We start from the raw sequence: 23,776 nt of genomic DNA on the forward strand, positions 1-23,776 counted from the left end.
ACATCTGACATAATAAAAGCTTTGTTGCTTGTTTTCCTTAGTTGCTTCTTAATGAGATTTTTCCTCTTGTTCCTTGTTGTTTCTGCTTATTTCTTGGTCCTTGTTGTTGACCTCTTGACCATGGACTCTTGCCTTGCCACCCTTGGACCTCCGGGTATACACTGGTATGGGTCAGGTTGATCGCAGGTTAGATAGGTCGTTAAGCTACTACCCTAACCAAATTAATCATTTACAATAGCTAAACCTACACTAAACTAGTTAGTGGTAAGTAAATGGTCGAACCACTAGGGAAGCACGCTAATTCAACATCAAATATCACTAATGTAAGAGTGAAAAGGGGATTGTTTTTGTTGGTTTTGTTGAGTAAGAACATTAAAACTATCAATAAGCAAGAAAATGATGATTAAAATCAATAGAAAATGACGCAAGGGATACGGGGGTGTCCAATATTATTAGAAAGAGTAGATTAATAGTGATTATCATAAAACATATGGCAAAGAACACAAGATTCTACCTAAATAATTCATTCTCATGCAATAGTCTAGGCAAATCAATGAAAGAGGTCTACACTAATAAGGATCATTCTCATGCATCCTATTAGTTACAATCAAATCAAGAGAATAAAGAAGCACAATCAATAAAAACTCCACTTTAATAACTCATTCTCATGCAATCATTAAAATAGAGATGATCCTAATATAGTTCAAATCACTTTCATGCATTTAAACTAGAAAACATCAAATAGAGTGCAACAATACTCCCAAGCTAATAAAAATCATGTCTTTCATCAATATACGACATAAGTTCAATCCAACCATTATCATTCATCCAATATCAAATTATATCTTCCACCCCCTTCCCCTAGCTAAAAGTTTAGCCTAGAGAAGGGAGATTAAACATAATATCAAAACTAGAAATAAACTCAAGAAACTCAAAACAAAACAGGATTAAAATCAATGAAATCAATAACAACTAAATAAGCTAATAAGATTCACAAGAATAAGTAACAATAAAACAAATAAATAATACTAAAGAAAAGGAGAAGAGATTACTAAAGAAAGGATTAATGAAATATGAAAACTTGGATTCTTGCTTGATTGATGGAAGATTAAAACATGAGCAAAGTTGAATACAATAAAGGATGCTTGAATAACAATCTATTTTTTCTCTCTAGATTAGGCTAATGTTCTATGGAATTAGTACTCATTTTTTTCTATTACAAAGAGTCCCGTCCATATATATGTGGCTCCCCCCCCCCCAAAAGAAAGAGAGTTGGACAACAAGGCGTAAATAAATCAGAAACCCAGCCGTGCGCGCCCGCACACGACATATTCCCGCCCGCGTAGTAGGTGTGTGCGCCCTCTCGGTGTAGTGCGCGCCCGCAACTTTGAGGGTACGGGAAAATCAAGTGCACCCGCACCTAAGGCTTGCGCGCCCGCGCATCAGATTTCGCGCCCGCACAGAAGCCGCACATCAAGTCGCGCAAACTCTCTTGTTATTCTCTGTTTTTTTAGCCAGGCTGCGCGCCCCCACAACCTAACATGCGCGCCCGCACAACAGCCGCACACCACCCAGCGCACAATAGTTAGCTTGGTTCTTGATATTCTCTTTCTTTTGGCACATAATACCTACAAAAAAAAGCATGGAAATCAAAATAAAAACAAAGCGAGAAGACTAAGAAAAGGGAAGATAAAGGAGAAAAGAAAAGAGGAAGCAAAACTAAGTAAAAGTGCTTAGAAAAAGGGCCAAACAAGTGCAAATGAGGAGAGAATCCTTAGAGAAAAAGGATAAAAGAGTGGCATAAATGCCACTCATCAAAATCCCCCACACTTACCTCTTTCTTGTCCTCAAGCAAGGAAAACCGGAACAAAAAGACAAACACAACATACATAACATGACAAGGTTTTAGCAAAACCAATCAAGCCTCAAGGTAATAGAATGCTCAATTTGGACTCAAATGAAAATAAATGCACCCAAGAATACTTATCTTTCTCAATTCAAAGAGGGAAAACACGTTCCAAGATGCTCAAGGTTGAAAAAGACAAACCTAAGCTAAGCGTAGAGAACTAATGATTTCATTCTCCGCCCTAGCCCCAACTAAGACGGTTTGCGTTCTCTCCACTAGCTTTAATTCATCCCCTAGCTAGCTCCTTATGGTTCCTCGAGGGAACCGGAAAAAGAAAATTTTATGTGGAATCATAGGGTCATCCCGACATCTCAACTATGCATACTCTCTCCATAGGGTTGAAATCTATCTCCCTCAACCATTCTTTGACCACGCCCCTCTAGAATCCAAGGGTCTTAAGTAGGGTTGTAATGTCATGGCTAGGGGTTATGGTTGGGAAACAATTTGAAAATTTTGGTGGCAATTCCTAAGTAAAGCGTAAGAGTGGCCATCTCTCAAGAACATCCTAAGAATTGAACCTATTCTCAAACTTACAACCTTTCAAAACAAACCACACCACATTACTTCAATCTTTTTCATATTTTTTTTTGCTTGGTTTTCATGAGTTTTAACTTTCTTGCCAAACCTTTTTGAGTACTCTTTTCATGAATAATCTTTCAAAACCTTTTTTGAACAAAATTACACAACTTTCTTGCTCAATTTCAACATTATCAAACTCGAACCTCACAAGCCAATGCTTCACTAACTACAAGGGTTGGTAGAACATAGGCCAATAGGTTTGTACTATGGCTAAGTTAAGAAAGGGGAAATAAGGCTCAAATTGGTTAGCAAGAGGGTGAATGTAAAAATGAAAACAAAATTTGTAACAAAACACAAAGAAAAGAAAGAAAAATGAGAAGAAATGCCCTCTTCCTCCTCTAGAGTTATATGGTCACGATCTTGGGAGCTGGACGCCAACACAAAGATTAAGTAATGCATAGTTAAGGATCCTAAATGCCGCTCACAAGAATGATGAAGGCTAGAACAAATGACGCTCACATGGGATAAGAAATAAGCAAATACTAACTATAGGGAATCCTATCCACTATAGAGAGCAACTCCATCTTACCACTTTCCCGTGAACTAGGGGTTTAAATGTCATCAAAAGTTCTAAATCGGGCTACCTTAGCTTATAATGTGTCTAACTCAACTTAAAGCATTCTCAAACCGTGTAAACCCTCATCAACTAGGAAGATAAGCATTCAAAGACACATCAAGGCAAACCAATCCAAAAGAGTGAGCAAATTACACATCAAAAATCATTTCAAATTGTCATAATTATGCTTGTAACACAAAAGGGGAAAACATAACAAAAGAAAGAGGAAGAAATAAGAAAGTTTCAAATACGAGGCATATAATTCAATTAAATCCTAATCATCAAACAAGTGATCGTTCGATAACAACATTAACGATCCCAGGTTCCATAGAACCAAAAGCAAACATCCTCGAACCATTAAAATTCTTCCTAAGCTTAACCTAAGCTAAACACCCAAAGAAAAAGAAAATAAAAGAGAGGAAAGGTCTCACAAAATGCCGCTTGAAATGAAGACAAGATAAATTATGCAATTTCACTGAGGGAGGGCTCAATTTGGCCCTTAACTTCCTTTATCTCCATTTCCAAGCTTGAAAAGTGGGCCAAAATGAAAGAAACGACTGAGATGAAACAAAAATAAAATAAAAAAGTTAAAAATCGAAGAAAGAAACTAAGAATTTAAACAAAATGAAGAAATAGAAATAAAATAAAATAAACTAAAAGAAATTTGGATTAAGGGAGTTAGGAGAGTTTCCTCCACATCTCTAATGGTAGCACCTTCATGATACACTATCAACCTTTGGCCATTTACTTTGAACTCTTCACCTTTGTCATTCACCAACTCCACCGAACCAAATTTGTTCACCTTTGTGACAGTGAAGGGACCGGACCACCTAGTCTTCAACTTTCCTGGGAAAATCTTCAATCAAGAATTAAAGAGAAGAACCTTATCACCCGGTGCAAACTCTCTTGGTAAGATCCTCTTGTCATGCCACTTCTTGGTCTTCTCCTTGTAGATCCGCGCACTATCCCGACGGGATAGGGTAAAGTCGTATCCCCTTATAAAAAATAATTACCTAAATCACTAACTAAGGTAGATAGGGAAGTAGGGTCGAACTCCACAGGGAAACAGGTCTTTTTAATTCTAATTAATTAATATAATCTAAATTATCTAAGTAACCAATATTTTAAGTGTGAATTCTATAGTACGAAGAATGAGTTTAGGGAGAAAAGAATCAATAATAAGGAAACCTAGGGTCACAGGTTCACCAATAATTAATATTCCGGGATAGAACGAAGTAATTAATAATTAACAATGCATAGATATTATGATTAACAGGCTCTCGCAATTTATTAATCAACATAAATCTAACAGGCTCTCGCAATTTATTAGACCTAAGTTCCTATTAAAAATAGCCTTTAATATTAAATCAACATCTGCTCGATTCATCAATTCAATATTGCTAAACATTCACAATCAAATTACATCTGCTCAATTCATAACCTAGTTGCAAAGAATTAGAACAATTCAATAGGAAATTATCGTGCAATATCAACAATCAATAATAACAAACTATCCCTTCATATTAATTATGGATCCCCATAAACCCAAGAATTAAACTACTCACTAATCATCATAACTAAGCCAATCAAATAAATTACAAATTAATATTAAATCAACATCTGCTCGATTCATCTATTCAATATTGCTAAACATTCACAATCAAATTACAAACTCCCTCACCTCACTCACTAATAGCTCCCCCAAGCCAAGCTTGGGACTAGTAACCAATGGGGCAATTAAGGCTTGTAATGTGGCTATAAAAAATAAAAGGGCATAAGCAACAACATGGGTGACAAGAAGGGAACAAATGTATCTAAATACTCTGAAGGCTACCTAAAAGAATGAACGCCTTCGTCCTCCTCATGTGCATAATAAAAATTTATGAAACACTACTCATAGTCGCAAATCAATACTCAAATTCATTGACATACCAGGAATTATGGAACTATCACACATTTCCTAACCAAATCAACTAGTCAAGCACTATATTCACAAGTAGTTGGGCAAAATTGACGCATGTTTAGGAATCCAAACAATTAGACTTTAAATCATGACCAACAAATCCACAATATTCATCATCAAATACCAACAATCAAAACAAATTTTCTCAAGTATGGGGCACAGGGAAGCATGAGTTACAATTCATTAGAACGTATTTTTAAATTTTTTTATTTTTCAATTTTTTTGTATTTTTCATATATAAGAAAGCAATAAAAACTACACTAGGAAAGCAAATAAAACTATACTAGAAAGCAAATAAAGAGAGAAAAGGAAGAGAATTTCCAAGTGAAAGAACACCCCCCCAAGCCAAATCAAGTAATGCCCTCATTGACTTGGGAGAGTAGCCTACTCCTCATCCTCATCCATCCTAGAATAACCCCCGCCGTGGCTAGAACCGGCTCCTCCATTGCTAGAGCCACCACCTCCATACCCCGAACCACCCGCATAGTAGTTAGGAGAGTCTCCTCCACATCTCTAATGGTAGCACCTTCATGATACACTTTCAACCTTTGGCCATTTACTTTGAACTCTTCACCTCTGTCATTCACCAACTCCACCGAACCAAATTTGTTCACCTTTGTGACAGTGAAGGGACCAGACCACCTAGTCTTCAACTTTCCTGGGAAAATCTTCAATCTAGAATTAAAGAGAAGAACCTTATCACTCGGTGAAAACTCTCTTGGTAAGATCCTCTTGTCATGCCACTTCCTGGTCTTCTCCTTGTAGATCCGCGCACTATCCCGGCGGGATAGGGTAAAGTCGTATCCCCTTATAAAAAATAATTACCTAAATCACTAACTAAGGTAGATAGGGAAGTAGGGTCGAACTCCACAGGGAAACAGGTCTTTTTAATTCTAATTAATTAATATAATCTAAATTATCTAAGTAACCAATATTTTAAGTGTGAATTCTATAGTACGAAGAATGAGTTTAGGGAGAAAAGAATCAATAATAAGGAAACCTAGGGTCACAGGTTCACCAATAATTAATATTCCGGGATAGAACGAAGTAATTAATAATTAACAATGCATAGATAACATGATTAACAGGCTCTCGCAATTTATTAATCAACATAAATCTAACAGGCTCTCGCAATTTATTAGACCTAAGTTCCTATTAAAAATAGCCTTTAATATTAAATCAACATCTGCTCGATTCATCAATTCAATTTGCTAAACATTCACAATCAAATTACATCTGCTCGATTCATAACCTAATTGCAAAGAATTAAAACAATTCAATAGGAAATTATCATGCAATATCAACAATCAATAATAACAAACTATCCCTTCATATTAATTATGGATCCCCATAAACCCTAGAATTAAACTACTCACTAATCATCATATGCCGACAATCTAAACTCATCCAACTCATTGAGTTGAAGAAGTCTCTTCTTACCCGCGGCCTTAGAAACCATATTAAGCTCTTTGATCGCCTAAAAGGCTTTGTACTCCAATTCTACGAGAAGATGACATGCCTTACCATAAACCAATCTATAAGGTGAAGTACCAATCGGTGTCTTAAATGCTATTCGGTATGCCCAAAGTGTGTCATCAAGCTTCATGCTCCAATCTTTCCTTGACTTGGCTACTACCTTTTCTAGGATCGCCTTGATTTCTCTATTAAAAACCTCAACTTGACCACTAGTTTGAGGGTGGTAGCTAAGCCCTGTTCTATGATATACGCCATACTTCTTGAGGAGATTATCCAATTGTTTTTCATGGAAGTGGGTACCCCCATCACTAATAATAGCTCGTGGAACACCAAACCTGGGAAATATGATCTTCTTGAAGAGCTTGATGACTACCTTAGAATCATTTGTTGGTGAAGCTATGGCTTCTACCCACTTGAACATATAATCGACGGCTACAAGTATGTAACAATTCCCATTGGAAGATGGGCACAACCCCATATAATCGATACCCCAAACATCAAATATTTCAACTTCGAGAATTCCAGTTTGGGGCATCTCATGCCTCCGCGAGATGTTGCCAGTCCTCTGGCAAGAGTCACAAGCCTGCACAAAAGTGTTAGTATCTTTAAACATAGTAGGCCAAAAGAAGCCTGACTCATTAATCTTAGCCACCGTTTTAGTGGGGCCATGATGTCCACCATAGGATGAAGTATGACAACTGGAAAGGACGCCGTGAACCTCCCATTCGGGAACACACCATCAAAATAATCCATCTGCACACTCACGAAACAAAAAAGGGTCATCCCAAAAATAATGTTTAACATCATAAAGGAATTTTTTTTTTGTTGGTAGGACAAGTCAGGAGGTAGAGTACCACCCACTAAATAATTAGTAAGATCAGCATACCAAGGGTGATGCTCTAAAACTGCATACAGGTTGTCATCAGGGAAAGAATCATCTATAGGTAAAGAATCCTTACCCTCATTATACATGATACGTGATTAGTGGTCTGCCACTACGTTCTCTGCTCCCTTTTTATCTTTTATTTCTATGTTGAAATCTTGGAGCAAGAGAACCCACCGGAGTAGCCTTGGCTTTGATTCCGCCTTTGCTATCAAGTATTTCAGTGCTGCATGATCAGTAAAAACAATAACTTTAGAACCAACTAGATATGATCTAAATTTTTCTAAAGCATAAATAACAACAAGAAACTCCTTTTCTGTGGTGGCATAGTTGACTTGGGCTTCATCTAAGGTTTTGCTAGCATAATAAATAGCATGCAAAACCTTGTCCTTCCTCTGTCCGAGCACGGCTCCTAGTGCAAAGTCACTTGCATCACACATGATCTCGAAAGGAAGGTTCCAATCGGGAGCACATATGATGGGTGCCGATATCAAAGCCTGCTTAATCCTGTTAAAAGCCTCAAGACATTCGTCAGTAAAAATAAATGGGTCATACTTGAGCAAAAGCTGTGTCAGTGGTTTAGCAATTTTAGAAAAATCTTTGATAAAGCGGCGATAAAACCCCGCATGACCCAAGAAGCTTCTAACTCGCTTTACATTGACTGGGGGAGCTAATTGCTCAATCACTGATATTTTAGCTTTGTCTACTTGTATGCCCTTATCAGATATAATATGGCCAAGGACTACTCCCTCTGTCACCATAAAGTGACATTTCTCTGAATTAAGTACTAAGTTGCACTCTTCACATCTTTTCAAAATTTTAGCGAGATTAATTAAGAATGAATCAAATGAAGAACCATGTACGCTAAAATCATCCATAAAGACCTCCATAATAATCAGAAAAAATGCTCATCATGCAACGTTGAAAGGTAGCAGGTGCATTACATAAACCGAAGGGCATTCTACGATATGCAAAAGTGCCATAAGGGCATGTAAAGGTAGTCTTTTCCTGATCTTCAGGGTGAATCGGAATTTGGAAAAATCCCGAATACCCGTCCAAATAGCAAAAGAATTTGTGGTTGGCTAACCTCTCAAGCATTTGATCAATAAAGGGAAGAGGGAAGTGATCCTTTTTAGTGGCGATATTTAATCTACGGTTGTCTATGCACATACGCCACCCTGTTACAGTTCTAGTGGGAATTAATTCATTTTTCTCATTAGTTATCACAGTCATCCTACCCTTCTTCGGTACTACCTTCACAGGACTTACCCACTTGGAGTCAGAAATAGGATAGATGATACCTGCATCAAGTAATTTCATCACCTCTTTCTTGACTACCTCCTGCATGTTGGGATTTAATCTTCGTTGGGGTTGAATGCAGGGCTTGTAATTTTCCTCTAGATGAATCCTGTGCATGCAAACATCAGGGCTAATACCCTTCAGTTCATCAATACTGTACCCTATAGCCTTCTTATGGGTTTTGAGGACCCGTAGAAGTTGGGAAGATTGTAGGTCAGTGAGTGCAGTACTGATGATCACGGGGTGTAGTTCCTGTTCATCTAGAAAAACATATTTCAAATGAGAAGGGAGAGGTTTTAGCTCAGGTTTCTTGACCTCTACAGGTTTTAATTCCTGAACTAAATTTACTACCTTCATTGTCTCCTTGGGGCTCAACTCTTCTAAGGAAAGAGCCTTTTCAATATCCTGTATCTCATTACCCCAAACGCTTGCATTGTCGCTGAATAAGTTCCCGCAGAGAACTTCCTATAAGGGATCCTTCGCAAGAACCTGTGGCAAGATATCAACACAAATATCGTCCATTATATTAATTGTATCAATATAACAACAATTTTCCTCTAAAATAGGCCCTTTCAAAACCTTCCCTAAGTTAAAGGTAACATTATCGTCACCTACAGAAAGGGTTAGTTTACCATTTTTCACATCAATAATAGCTCCTGCAGTGTGGAGGAAAGGCCTACCTAATATAATGGGTATTTGTGTGTCCTCTGCCATATCTAAAACAACAAAATCAACCGGAATAAAAAATTTACCAACTCTGACAGGTACGTCCTCTAAAATACCTAAGGGATATTTTACCGAACGATCTGCCATTTGCAAAGTTATATTAGTAATTTTTAATTCTCCCATATTTAATTTAGCGCAGATAGATGATGGCATGACACTGACACTAGCACCCAAATCACATAAAGCTTTATCAATAAAAACATTCCCAATGTGACAAGGGATAGAAAAACTACCGGGATCCTTTAATTTAGGAGGGGATTTATTTTGTAAATAAGCGCTACACTCCTCCGTGAAAGCTACAGTTTCTACTTCATTAAAGGCCCTTTTCCTAGTCAGGATGTCTTTCATGAATTTAGCATAAGCATGTACTTGAGTGATTAAATCAGTGAAAGGAACTGTTACCTGCAGGTTTTTCACAACCTCTAAAATCTTACCGAATTGTTTATCAAGCTTACTCTTCAGTTGTCTATTAGGGAATGGAAGCTTGATAACTAGGCTCTGCACATCTCCTCCCTTATCCTGCAATTTACCCTGCACAGAAACATTAGTAGGGTTAGTATTTATTTGTAGCCCTGCAGGGCTAGCAGGATTACCGTTTGGTATAGAGGAATCTAGATCAGGAACTGGTCCATCTTCCTTTGGCATAGGAGGTCCATCATAATGTGAACCACTCCTTAGAGTGATTGCATTAGCATGATCTGTAGGATGGATGGGTTGTGATGGTAGAGCTCCCTGCTGACGGGATTGTAGGGTAGATGAAAGTTGTGCAATTTGATTGTCCATGATTTTATTATGGGCTAGAGTATAATCAATTTGCGCAGTCCTACTCTCCATATGCTTTTGCATATTGGCTAGCATCGCTCTAATTTCTGTCATGGCAGGGTCGGAAGATGATGAAGGTGATGCTTGGCTTTTATGGCCGGCATTAGGATGATAATATTTTTGCTGTGGTGGTGGTTGCTGTTGTGGTTGTTGTGGAGGTGGAGGGTTTTGTACATTGGTACTCCGGTATGAAAGATAAGGATGATTTTTATAACCGTCATTGTAGGAATTGGAATAGGGGTTATTTTGCCTATAGGTTTGAAAGGCATTAACTTGTTCCATAGAGCTCCTACAATCTTGCTCCCAATGACCTACAATTCCACAATTTTCAGAAAAAGCTTCATGGTTAGCAACAGCAGAAACATTAGCTACAGAGTTAGGAACAACAGTAAGATTATCTAATTTTTGACAAATAGATGTTAATTGAGCTTGCAAAAAGGATACGGAATTATGTTTTCCCTTATTTGCAAACCCCCTCTGATTCCCATATTGGGAATTGTGTATTGCTATGTCTTCGATAACCTGTCCTACATCATCCACATTTAAATTCATAAACCTCCCACTAGCTGCCGAATCTAGTACTGATCTAGAAGAATTTCCAAGTCCATTATAGAATGCTTGAATCAATTGCCATTGTGCTAGATTGTGGTGGGGGCACTCTCTCTGTAGATCCTTGAACCTCTCCCAAGCCTCATATAACGTTTCGTCGGCCTCTTTAGCGAAGTTCTGAATAGCACTCCTTAGCACCGCTGTTCTCTCTGCAGGATTATATTTATTATAGAAATTCAAAGCAAGAGTTTCCCAGTCAGTAATTCCAAGTGCAATTCTATTCAAACCATTAAACCATAATTTTTCTTTGCCACATAATAAAAAGGGAAAAAGAATCTCCCTGATTTGGTCCTGCGTAACCCCGGCTTGTCTAATGGTGTTACAATATTGGCAGAAATCTGCGATGTGAAGATTAGGATCTTCACCCTTAGCTCCGCTGAACTGCTTCCTCTCTATCATAGTGATAAATTGGGGCTTGATCTCAAATTGAACTACATCTAGAGCCGGAGTAGGAGTAAGGTGCGGGAAATCTGTGAGCTTCGGTTGCGAATAATCACTAAGTTTCTTCTGGGCCGTCATCTCTGATTCTGAATCTGAAGGAATATCTGTATCACTAGAATCGGGGGGAGGATCTCTTCGATCGTTGTCCTTCTCAGAACCCGCCAGAATTTGTCTATAGAGTCTCCTTTGCCTATGAAAAGAACGCTTGATCTCGGATCAAAAGGGATGTCACCTAATCTAGAACACTTGGGCATAAACAAAGAACTAAAGACAAATATGAGATTTGCCTCAAAGAACTAATGATCTCTGAGGCAAAAAGGGGGGATAATCTAGACTAAAAAATATAATCAGAAAATAAAAATAAAACCGTTCCCCCGGCAACGGCGCCAAATTTTGACAGGGTAAAGTCGTATCCCCTTATCAAAAATAATTACCTAAATCACTAACTAAGGTAGATAGGGAAGTAGGGTCAAACTCCACAGGGAAACAGGTCTTTTTAATTCTAATTAATTAATATAATCTAAATTATCTAAGTAACCAATATTTTAAGTGTGAATTCTATACTACGAAGAATGAGTTTAGGGAGAAAAGAATCAATAATAAGGAAACCTAGGGTCACAGGTTCACCAATAACTAATATTCCGGGATAGAACGAAGTAATTAATAATTAACAATGCATAGATAACATGATTAATAGGCTCTCGCAATTTATTAATCAACATAAATCTAACAGGCTCTCGCAATTTATTAGACCTAAGTTCCTATTAAAAATAGCCTTTAATATTAAATCAACATCTGCTCGATTCATCAATTCAATATTGTTAAACATTCACAATCAAATTACATCTGCTCGATTCATAACCTAATTGCAAAGAATTAAAACAATTCAATAGGAAATTATCATGCAATATCAACAATCAATAATAACAAACTATCCCTTCATATTAATTATGGATCCCCATAAACCCTAGAATTAAACTACTCACTAATCATCATAACTAAACCACTCAAATAAATAAATAAGAACATAATCAAGAAAACAATTAAAATAGCTGAAATTAAAAAGGGAAGAAATTGTACGAAAATAAATCTGGAATTAATGAAGGAATTAAGAACAAGAGTTTAGAGAGAATATAATAAGAGAGAGAAAAATACTAAGTAGAGAGAGAAAGTCTAAGAGAAGGAGATAAGTAATTATTTCGTACAAAACGTATATATACTTCTCCTAAAACAAGAATTAAACTAAACTTAATCAGACTCTAGGAAAAACACGCGCCCGATCGGGCGAAGGGCCGCCCGATCGGGCCCGCCTTTTTTGCAACGCCCATTCTAATGTGCCGCGCCCGATCGAGCCTACGCTCACCCGATCGGGCGCGCCTCATCCTTGAGAATGCCTTGCGCGCATCCGCCCGATCGGGCGTAAGCTTGCCCGATCGGGCCCGGTCTTCTTCTTCAAGGTTTTGACTTCGATTGGGCTAGATTTCTCGGCCCAATCCATATTTCATCTCGGGTCTCGAATACATGGTCCAAATGCCTCGTGATCCAAATTACCGAGCCCTTAGTCACCGGCTCTCATCAATCTTGGGCTCCAAAAGTGGTCGTTTCCTTCTAGCTTCCGTAGTCGATCCAATAAGGCCTGGGAAATTGCTCCAAGAGCGCGATTTCCTGTAAAATATAACTAAAACTACGAAAACACTAGAACACACAAATTAATAATAAAAGTGGCCCGAAAGAGCCAAAAACACTACTAATAATGACCACGGGACAATTGATTGAAAGCACAATAGGTATGGAAGAATTTAGGGCTCTCAACCAACTCACTCCCGCACAATTGATTGAAAGCACAATAAAGAGCATAGAATCGATTAGCTTGAAAGATTTTAATCCATAAATAAATCACCCATACACAATAATCAAGAAACAATTTCATACTACTCACAATCAATCATTTAATTCATTAATATAACCTTCATCTAATTCCCTAGAACAAGACCTAAGCTAACATAATGAAGAAAGACATGGAAAACAAGGTAAAATAAGAACAAAAATAAGATTAAACAAACAAACTAATTAATCTACTCAAATCAACAAAAAAAATCAAAAACAAAGAAATAATCAAAGAAATAAAGATGAGAGAAAGTTAGAAAATGCTCATTGAATAGATGAGAAGAAGTTCCACAAAGTTGCTTCTTCAACCTCTCAAAAACTCCATGGAAATCCAAGCTTTCTCTCTCTACACTACTCCTAAACTAACCCTAAGAGAGAGAAAATAAAAGCTAAAATAATCTAATCTATCTAAAATAAAAATAATGATTGAAAATTCTTCGAGAATAACCCAAAAGAGGGTATTTATAATACAAGTTAAAATAATATAAAAGAAATAAAACTAAATACAACAATTAAAATAACTAAACAAAAACCCAAAATAAAAAAACTTAAAAGAGATAAAATAAAAATAAAAAGGAAAAAGAAAATAAAAAGGGGAAAAACAAAAGATAAACCCACCAAAAAAAAAACAAAAATAATCAGACTCCTTTTTTTGCTCTTCATTTCGTGGCTGCTCCAATTTAATCACCATCACCACGCATCATCACCACCATCAACCATCAACAACAATCATCAACGGTAATCATCAAGCATCATCCTTCACCTTCAATCTCAACCGTTCGATCTCACTAATTTATCATGTGCGAGGCTCGTGAAGTGGTTCGGTCGAACCATGGGTTGGTGCGGCTGAACTACGGGGTTGGTTCGGTCGAACCATGGGTGTGTTCGACCACACCTCTCAATTTACAAAACTCTGAAAGTTTCTGACTTGTACCTCAACCGAACTCTCAACAGTTTGCTCGAACTTGCTGATGCGTGTGTGAATTGATTGATTGGAGCAGCGGGAATTGGAGTTGAGGTGCTGGTGCGGATTGGTGGTGGAATCGGAGGCTCATGGTGGTTATTTGCAGTTTGTGAGCTGCGGGTTTCGTGGTGGTTGATTGGAGTTGCGGGTTAGTGAGAAGAGGAGAGGGAAAACAGGGGAGAATTAGTGGTGATTGGTGGCGGATTGGTGGTGTTGGTGTTGGTTGATACGGTTTTTGGTGGACGGTGGTTTGGTTTGCTGTTGTGGAGGCTGTTTTGTGTGTGGAAGTTGGCAGCAGTGGTGGAGCTGGGGAGCTTAGTTGTGGCTGTGATAGGTGGGTGCTGGTGGTGGTGCGGGAGTTGGTCGCGATTTAAGGGAGCAGGCGAATGGTGTTAAAAAAACTTGGAAAATTTGCTTGTACCTTGAACTCGAACTCGAACCTACACATAAACAAACCCGAGGATGTTACCACGAGATAAAATAAAAAAACATGAAAATAAAATCAAAAGAAATTAAATAAAATAAAGAAATTAAACATGAAAATAAAATTAAATAAGAAAATTAGAGAAACTAGGAACTTATTAAATAACAAGAACTAAAAACATAAAATATAAACATAGAAAATAAGATAATTTAAATAAATTAAGAAAATAAGCTAAAAACTTTTAAAAACTACTAAAATACTCAAAATAAAGATAAACGACGCAAATAAGAAAATAAAAGAAATAAAGGATAAAAAGGGCTAAATTATTGGAAAAATAAACCGGAAAACGAGTCAATAAACACCCTAAAAGTGACATAAAAGTCACTTATCATGCTGTTGTTGTTGCTGTTGTTGCTGTTGCTATTTTTGTTGTAGTTGTTGTTGTTGTTGATGTTGTTGGTCGACTTCCATATTCCTTGCGCCACCCAGAGCAGTGGGTAGCACACCATTCTCTTGCGGAATTTTCCATACATTCCTTGCGTTCCGCTCCAAGGATGTACGGCTGGGGTAAGGCAATATACAATGGTGCTCGCGGTCAACCATCCAGGCATGAAAATTGTTGGCATCTGAAGTTACTTGGAGGAACCCTGACCTTCTCATTTGCTGTATGTCGATGAGTAGATCTTTGTCGGCCCCAATTTGAGTGCACGAGGGGAAGAAGCGTTCATAGTTAAGCTTCTTGGCAATCCTTGTAATCATCCCACCGAAGGCAATTTCTCTTGTCTTGTGACCCGACTTGATTGCCTCGCAGCACCCGACAAACTAGTACCCTGTATTGAGCCGCCCTTTCAATTCCTCCCTAGTGGCAACCCACAGAGTAAATAGCTCTTCATGCGAGAGCTTACTCAAGTCCTGCTTGCTAAACACCGCAAACCCCAGAATGTAGTGTAGAATACGGAGCACAGGGTGGATAATATCGTTGGCCACTGAATACCTAGTGTTGAACTCTTCAAAATCGGTAATCGTTTGCCACCATCTAATGTATCGTACTCAGGGAATAGGCTCAATGAAGGGCCAAGGAGGTCCGCCTTGGGGTTCAAATCCAACAATACATTAAGATCACTAAGAGTCATAGTGTGCTGGTTGTTGAACAGTTGGAAGGAAATTTGGAAGTCATTCCCATAAGGCTCCTTTTCAAAAGAGGCCAAGAATTCGAAGGTGGGCTCCTTACATGTTCGGAAGTGATGCTTGATGAACTCACTCATCCCTAAGTTATCAAGGAGTGACCTTATATCATCGTCAATCCCCAAAGCTCTCATGGAGCGCTGATCACAGTGTCTGGAGGGATTTAACTTTCGCCCGTGAAGGTCGTTGAAGAACGTAGCATGGATCTTGCACAAGAATCTCAATCTAGGGGTAACATTTGGTCCTTGAGCTTGAGTTTGTTGAGTACTCGGTTCCTCAACCCTTAACCTGGGCTCCTTTATGCTTTTCCTTTTGCTCATTATGTTCAAGCAACACAAACAACCCAACCAAAAGTAAAACTCCCTTCGAACTCAACCAACAATTGGAAAACAACAACAACAACCCAAGTCTTAACAATCTGCAAAAGGGTTAGTACTAACAACTAACTACAAAAATATAGCGCCCAAGAGAACAAGAATCAACAACAATGCAGTCAATCAAAATACATTGTGATAGTAAGCAATTCTCATGAAAGAAGTTGCATTATCATCAATACAAACACCAAATTTCTCAACTTAATTTCATGAAAATGGCTTCCAAAACAATAATATTAAAAAAAAATGTCCCCAAAATCACTAAATTTCAAACTAATAACCAACAAATCCTTAACAAAGAAAATCAAAATCACAAGAAATTCCTTCAAGCTAATTCATGCTTAATAACTAAAAATTTTGCATAAACAAGTGAAATTAAGTAATAAAATAGCAAAATTTTAGAGTTATACCACTTTGTAGAAGCTTGAACACCACTAAGAAACTCCAAGAACACCACCTTCAATTAAGCTTGCAAACCATGAAAATGGAGGATTTTTGGGTGTTTTGGAGAGAGAAAGTGGGTGAATTTGTGAGTAGAGTGAAAATTTTTGATGGATTTGAAGGAAATTCAATGGAATTTGTGAGAAATGGGTGAAATTTGAAGGTTAGGGTTTAAGTTTGTGAGGAGAGAGAAGAGAGCAAGAAATATGGGTTTCGAAATTATGAGGACGAAATGGGCAAGAAAGGGTTAAAACAAGATTTTCCCAACTCTGCGCCCGCACAGAAGTCGCGCACTAGGTCGCGCAGACTCTTTGTCTCGAATCTCCAATTTTGAATAAATCTGTGCGGGTTCTAACAGTGAACACGCGCCCGCAGACCTACACTGCGCGCCCGCACAGAGGTCGCGTAATAGGTTGCGCAAACCTTCGATCTCGAACTCCAATTTGTGAATAAATCTGTGCGGGTTCTAGCAGTGCCTGCGCGCCCACACACTTCACACTGCGCCCCCGCACAGATGTCTCGCACAGGGACGCACAGAGTAAAATTAGATTTATCCTCACATCTTCGAAATAGAAAATCCTTGTTCCTTCATCATCCAAACACCTATCAACCAAAAAGGGGAAAATTCAAATTCAAATTCAATTCAAAAAAAAAGAAAGTGAAATCGGAATTTTTTTAAAAAAAAATATAGAAAGGAGTTAGAAACTCGGGTTGCCTCCCGAGAAGCGCTTCTGTATGAGGTCACTAGCTTGACCATGAGAAAACTTCTTCAAGTGGGAGGCTTGGGATCCAAAGGATCAAGCATTATACATTCGATGATACCAACTTCTTCCTTGCAAAAGTAATGCTTTAAACGATGACCATTAACCATAAACTTGTTACCATCCGCATCTAACTCAAAGGAGCCATAAGGAGTAGTCTTTGATATCACAAAAGGACCCGACCACTTTGATTTATGTTTACCGAAAACAAACGAAGCCTTGAGTTGAAAAGAAAAACCTTGTCTCCAACCTTAAAGTTCTTGTTTTGAATATGTTGGTCATGCCACTTTTTGGTCTTCTCCTTATATAACCTTGAGCTCTCATAAGCATCATCTCTAATCCCTTCAAGTTCATTGAGCTTAAGCAATCTCTTCTTACCGGCCAACGATAAATCCATATTGAGCTCTTTGATGGGCACCAAGCCTTGTATTCCAACTCAACCGGCAAGTGACAAGCCTTTCCTTAGACCAACCTATAGGGGGTCGTGCCGATTGGAGTCTTGTACGCCGTCCTAAGAGCCCATAGTGTGTCATCAAGTTTGAGAGATCAATCTTTCCTTGATTTGTTCACCATCCTTTCAAGAAGATTTTTGATTTCACGATTCGAGACCTCCACTTGTCCTTGAGTTTGAGGGTGGTAAGGTAATCCAACCTTGTGATGAACGCCATACCTCATGAGAAGAGCCTCCATCACTAATTAGCACCCTCGGAACTCCAAACCTAGGAAAAATGATCTTCTTTATAAGCATAGGCACAACCTTGTGATCATTGGTAGGTAAGGGTATGGCTTCAATCCATTTCGTTACATAATCGACCGCTTCCAAGATACATAGATTTCTACAAGAAGAAACGAAAGGCCCTATAAAAACCACCCCCCAAACATCGAAAGGTTCAACTTCTAAAACACTTTGTTGGGGCATTTCGTCCCTCTTGGTAATGCCTCCGCTCCTTTGACATCTATCACATTGCGCAAAAAACTGGTGGGCGTCTCTATGCATTGTCGGCCACCACAATAAAGATTGAGAGATTTTTGCCACTGTTTTGTCAACACCACCATGTCCTCCACATGGTAGTGAGTGGCAATGCTCAAGAACACCTTGAATTTCATGATCTGGAATACACTTCCGATATAGGCCATCTCCACATTGCTTGAATAGGTATGGGTCATTCCAAAAGTACCTTCTCACTTCCTTGAAAAAATTCTTCTTTTGTTGAGAAGAGTACTCCGGGGGAACGACTCCACACGCAAGATAGTTGGCTATATCCACGTACCAAGGGGTAGAAGTTGACACCAAAGCCATGAGCCTCGAATCCTATCTCATCATTAATCGGTACATCCTCCTTGTTCTCAAATGGTAGCCTAGATAAATGATCCGCTACATAGTTCTCCGCTCCCTTTTTGTCCCTTATTTCCATGTGAAAGTCTTGGAGAGGGAGAACTTAACGGATCAAGCAAGGCTTTGCTTCTTTCTTGGGCATGAGATAATGCACCGGGATGTGATCTGTGTACACAATAACTTTTAAGCATATAAGATAGGACCGAAACTTATCAAATGCAAACACTACCGCTAACATCTCTTTCTCCGTTGTTGTGTAATTCTTTTGAGCCTCATCTAGAGTCCTACTTGCATAGTAGATGACACATGATTTCCTTGTTTCTTTTGACCAAGAACGGCACCTACTACAAAGTCACTAGCATCGCACATTAGCTCAAAAGGAAAGCTCTAACCTGGAGCTTGCATAACGGGAGAAGAAATGTGAGCTTACGAAACGCCTTAAAGCAAGCCTCATTGAAGTTAAAAACAACCTCTTTTTTGATAAACCTTCGGTAAAAACCGGCATGCCCAAGAAAAGCCCGTACCCCCGTGATGGAAGAAGGAGGGGGCAACTTTTCAATCACCGAAACCTTGGCCGGGTCAACCTCAATGCCATTTTTTGAAACCTTATGGCCGAGGACAATGCCCTCCTCGACCATAAAATGGCACTTTTCCCAATTTAAAACCAAACTCGTCTCTTGACACCTTTTCAAAACTTTTTCAAGGTTAAAAAGACAAGTTTCAAAAGACGAGCCACCAACACTAAAATCATCCATGAAAACTTAAATTTCTTTTTCAAGCATCTCAGAGAAAATGGAAGTCATGCATCTTTGAAAAGTAGAGGGAGCATTGCATAATCCGAATGGCATTCTTCAGTATGCAAATGTCCCATATGGACATGTGAAAGTAGTTTTCTCTTGATCACTTGGATGGATAGGGATTTGGAAAAATCCAGAATACCCATCCAAGAAACAAAAGAAAGCATGGTTAGAAAGCCTTTCAAGCATTTGGTCCATGAAAGGGAGAGGAAAATGATCTTTCTTGGTATTTTTGTTCAATCTCCTATAATCAATGCACATTCTCCACCCGGTCACCGTCCGGGTGGATATTTCATCTCCCTTTTCATCCTTGATTATGGTCATTCCACCCTTCTTTGGAACCACATGAACCGGGCTAAACCATTTGCTATCTGAGATAGCATAGATGATGCCCGCCTCACGTAGTTTCCAAATTTCTTTTTTCACAACCTCTTGAAGGTTGGGGTTCAACCTTCTTTGAGATTCAACGGAGGTGGAAGTATCATCTTCAAGATGAATACGTTGCATGCATAAAGAAGGGCTAATACCTTTGATATCATCAATGCTATACCTTATCACATCCCTATATTTTCTTAAAATATCAAGAAGTTTTTCCAAATTAAGACCATCTAGAGTAGCATTGACAATAATAGGGTATTTTCCCTCCTTGTCAAGAAAAGCATATTTCAAAGAAGGGGGAAGGGGCTTGAGTTCTACCTTGGGAGGAGGCTTAGAACTCTCCTCCAATTTCTCCTTCTTGGACTCAAGCTCGATCACAACTTGTTGTTCAACTTCCTCCTTTGAGGATTCCTCAATTGCCACGACAAATTCTTTACCCTCTTGAGAGTGGAACTCTACTTTGCATGTAAAGGCTTCTATCATTGGATCTTGAGGCCTCATCACGACCCTCCCCAAGCGATCTAGCTCTTCATTCACAACATCAACTCTATAGAATTTTTCAACCATGGGGGTCTTGAGCAACTTAGAAAATTCAAAGACAATCTTTTCATTAGCCACTTCACATGTGATGGTGTTGTTCTTGTAATTGATGACCGCCCCCAAAGTTTTAAGAGCTTCACGTCCCAAAATCAAAGGAGTGTTAACATCTTCCTCCATATCTATCACTACAAAGTCACAAGGCACGTAGTTGTGTCCCACTTGAATTGGAACATCCTCAAGCTCTCCACAAGGTAATTTCACTGATCGATCGGCCAATTGAATTGTCTTCCTTGTAAGGATCATCTCTATATTGAATTTTTGAGCAATGGATAGAGCGATTAAACTAACACTTGCTCCAAGATCGGCTAAGGCGCCCCTAGCTTCCATGTTCCCAATTTTCACCGGCAAAGTGAAACTTCCCGGGTCTTTTTCCTTCTTGGGCATCTTATGTTGGACAAGAGCACTCACTTGATGTGGAAGGGTGATAAGCTCATCATTGAGCTTCCTCTTGTTGGTGAGAATATCTTTGAGGAACTTGGAGTAAGATGGCATTTGTGTCACAACTTCAAGAAAAGGGAGGTTGATATGCAAATTCTTCATGACACTAAGAAATTTTGTGAACTTGTCATTTAACTTCCTCTCCGCAAGCGGACTTGGAAAAGGAACCGGTCCATCAAGATTCCTAGCCTCACTAGGAATTGAAGTTGTCTTCTCATTGCCAAGCTTCTTCTTCTTCGAACCTCCTTCTATCTCATCACCCTTTTCTTTCTCACCTCCTTTGTTTTCATTGACACTCTCCTCTCCTCCCTTCTTTTACTCACTGTCCCCTTCATTTGGCCCTTCATAGGAAGTTCCCGACCTCAATGTGATTGCCTTGCATGTATCGGGTTTTGGATTGTGAGATGGGTTAGGTTGTGGTTGTCCGGGTAGATTGGATGGTGAATTGAAAGGAGTTCTCTCGGCTAATTGAGCTAGTTGTGAATCAACCATATTGTTGTGATCTCTTATCTCTTGCATTTGTTGCCCAAAAGATTGCATTTGCGCATGCATGTCATTGAGGAGTTGAGTTTGAGTTAGCTCCGCTTGAGGTGCTTGTTCTTGACGATTTCTTTGAGGTGCTTGGGTTTGATTGTTGTATTGGTTGTTCCTTGGATAGCTTCCTCTTGGGTTTTGGGGTTGAGATGGAGGTGGATTTTTATATTGAGGGTTGGAGTTATAGGAAGGTTGAGCTTGTTAGTTCCATTGATGAGATTGAGGTACAAACCCGGGTTGTGGTTGTCTCCAAGCTACTCCACCGCCGCTTCCTCTAAATCCCTCTTGCCTTGTGTTGTATGCCGCAACATGTTCGGGGCTTAAACCCCCACAATAGGATGTAACATGGTTCGTTCCTCCACAATTTTGACAAGAGAAAGAGTTAACTTGAGAAGAGCTTGCTCCACCACTTAAACTTGCATTCACACTCATGTTCAACTTGGAAAGCCCTTTTGTTAGTTGATCAATTTAATGTTGTGATTGATCAAATTTCTCCAATTCGTAAATACCACCTCTCTTTGGAGCGTTTCTTCTTCGGCCCCCCCAGGAGTAATTCTTTGCTACCTCTTCAATTGTGGCTTCAACTTGATTTTGAGGGATCTTGATTAATTGACCACCCCTCACCGCATCCAAATTGGCTCTTTACATGGGCTCCAATCCGTCGTAGAAAAACCGCATGAGCAACCCTTGATTGTACTCATGCTGGGGACATGCTTGTACCAACTATTTGAATCTCTCCCATGCTTCACCAAGACTTTCATCGGCATCTTGCTCAAATGATGCAACTTTCCTTCTCATTTCGGCGGTCTTTTCCTCGGAGATAAAGCGCTTCAAGAACGCCTTTACCACCTCCCTCCATGTTGTGTGAGTGTTAGGATTTACTTGCTTTAGCCATTTCTTTGTTCGTCGCGTGAGAGATTACCGGAAAAGGTGCATACGAATGTAGTCTTGACTCACTTCATTGGTTTGTATTGCGCACAATTCAAGGAATCGGTCCAAATGTTCAATAGGTTCCTCACTTGCACTTCCGGAAAATTGCCCCGATTGGACCATTCGAGTATATTGTGGATGGATTGAGAAGTTGGTTTCCGTGATGGGTAGAAAAATCCCTCCCTTGAGCTCATAATCCTCCGGATTTCCAAACTCACGAAACAAAACATCATTCTCTTGTCCCGCCATTGATCCGCGTGGTGAACTTGAAGAGTAAGTATCACTCTCACTATCAACTATATCACCAAAACCTCTTCCCTCGTCTTGATAAAGCCTGCGGACTTGTCTCAAGGTTCGGTTGATTTCGTGGTCAATTTGATGTGAGGGTGCTCCTTGAGACCTCCTAAGCATTCACCAAAACTAGGCAAACAATTAGCAATGACAAGGATGTTAAAACAAAAAACAAAAAGAAAAGAAAGTAAAATGACGCTAAACAAGCCGCTTCCTGGGCAACGGCGCCAAAATTTGATCGCAGGTTAGATAGGTCGTTAAGCTACTACCCCAACCAAATTAATCATTTATAATACCTAAACCTACACAAAACTAGTTAGTGGCAAGTAAAGGGTCGAACCACTAGGGAAGCACGCTAATTCCATATCAAATATCACTAATGCAAGAGTGAAAAAGGGATTGTTTTTGTTGGTTTTGTTGAGTAAGAACACTAAAACTATCAATAAGCAAGAAAATGATGATTAAAATCAATGGAAAATGACGCTAGGGATACGGGGGTGTCCAATATGATTAGAAAGAGGAGAATAATGGTGATTATCATAAAACATATGCCAAAGAACACATGATTCTACCTAAACAATTCATTCTCATGCAATAGTCTAGGCAAATCAATGAAAGAGGTCTACACTAATAAGGATCATTCTCATGCATCCTATTAGTTACAATCAAATCAAGAGAATAAAGAAGCACAATCCATAAAAACTCAACTTTAATAACTCATTCTCATGTAATCATTAAAATAGAGATGATCCTAATCTAATTTAAATCACTTTCATGCATTTAAACTAGAAAACATCAAATAGAGTGCAACAATACTCCCAAGCTAATAAAAATCATGTCTTTCATCAATATATGGCATAAGTTCAATCCAACCATCATCATTCATCCAATATTAAATCATATCTTCCACCCCCTTCCCCTAGCTAAAAGTTTAGCCTAGAGAAGGGAGATTAAACATAATATCAAAAATAGAAATAAACTCAAGAAACTCAAAACAAAACATGATTAAAATCGATAGAATAAAAACAAAGCGAGAAGACTAAGAAAAGGGAAGATAAAGGAGAAAAGAAAAAAGAAAGCAAAACTAAGTAAAAGTGCTTAGAAAAAGGGCCAAACAAGTGCAAATGAGGGGAGAATCCTTAGAGTAAATGGATAAAAGAGTGGCATAAATGTCAC

At 38.8% G+C, this 23,776-nt stretch overlaps 1 non-coding gene across 1 annotated transcript; it reads left to right on the forward strand.

The window, feature by feature from the left end:
* Nucleotides 1-22,072: 22,072 nt before the first annotated feature.
* Nucleotides 22,073-22,180, forward strand: LOC145557078 (small nucleolar RNA R71). Its single transcript, XR_014092154.1, has one exon. It is a non-coding gene; the product is annotated as a small nucleolar RNA R71 (small nucleolar RNA).
* The last annotated feature ends 1,596 nt before the right edge of the window (nucleotides 22,181-23,776 follow it).

This window comes from Chenopodium album, chromosome 8 (assembly GCF_948465745.1).
Source record: "Chenopodium album chromosome 8, dcCheAlbu1.1, whole genome shotgun sequence".
In the NCBI taxonomy this organism is placed as follows: domain Eukaryota; kingdom Viridiplantae; phylum Streptophyta; class Magnoliopsida; order Caryophyllales; family Amaranthaceae; genus Chenopodium; species Chenopodium album.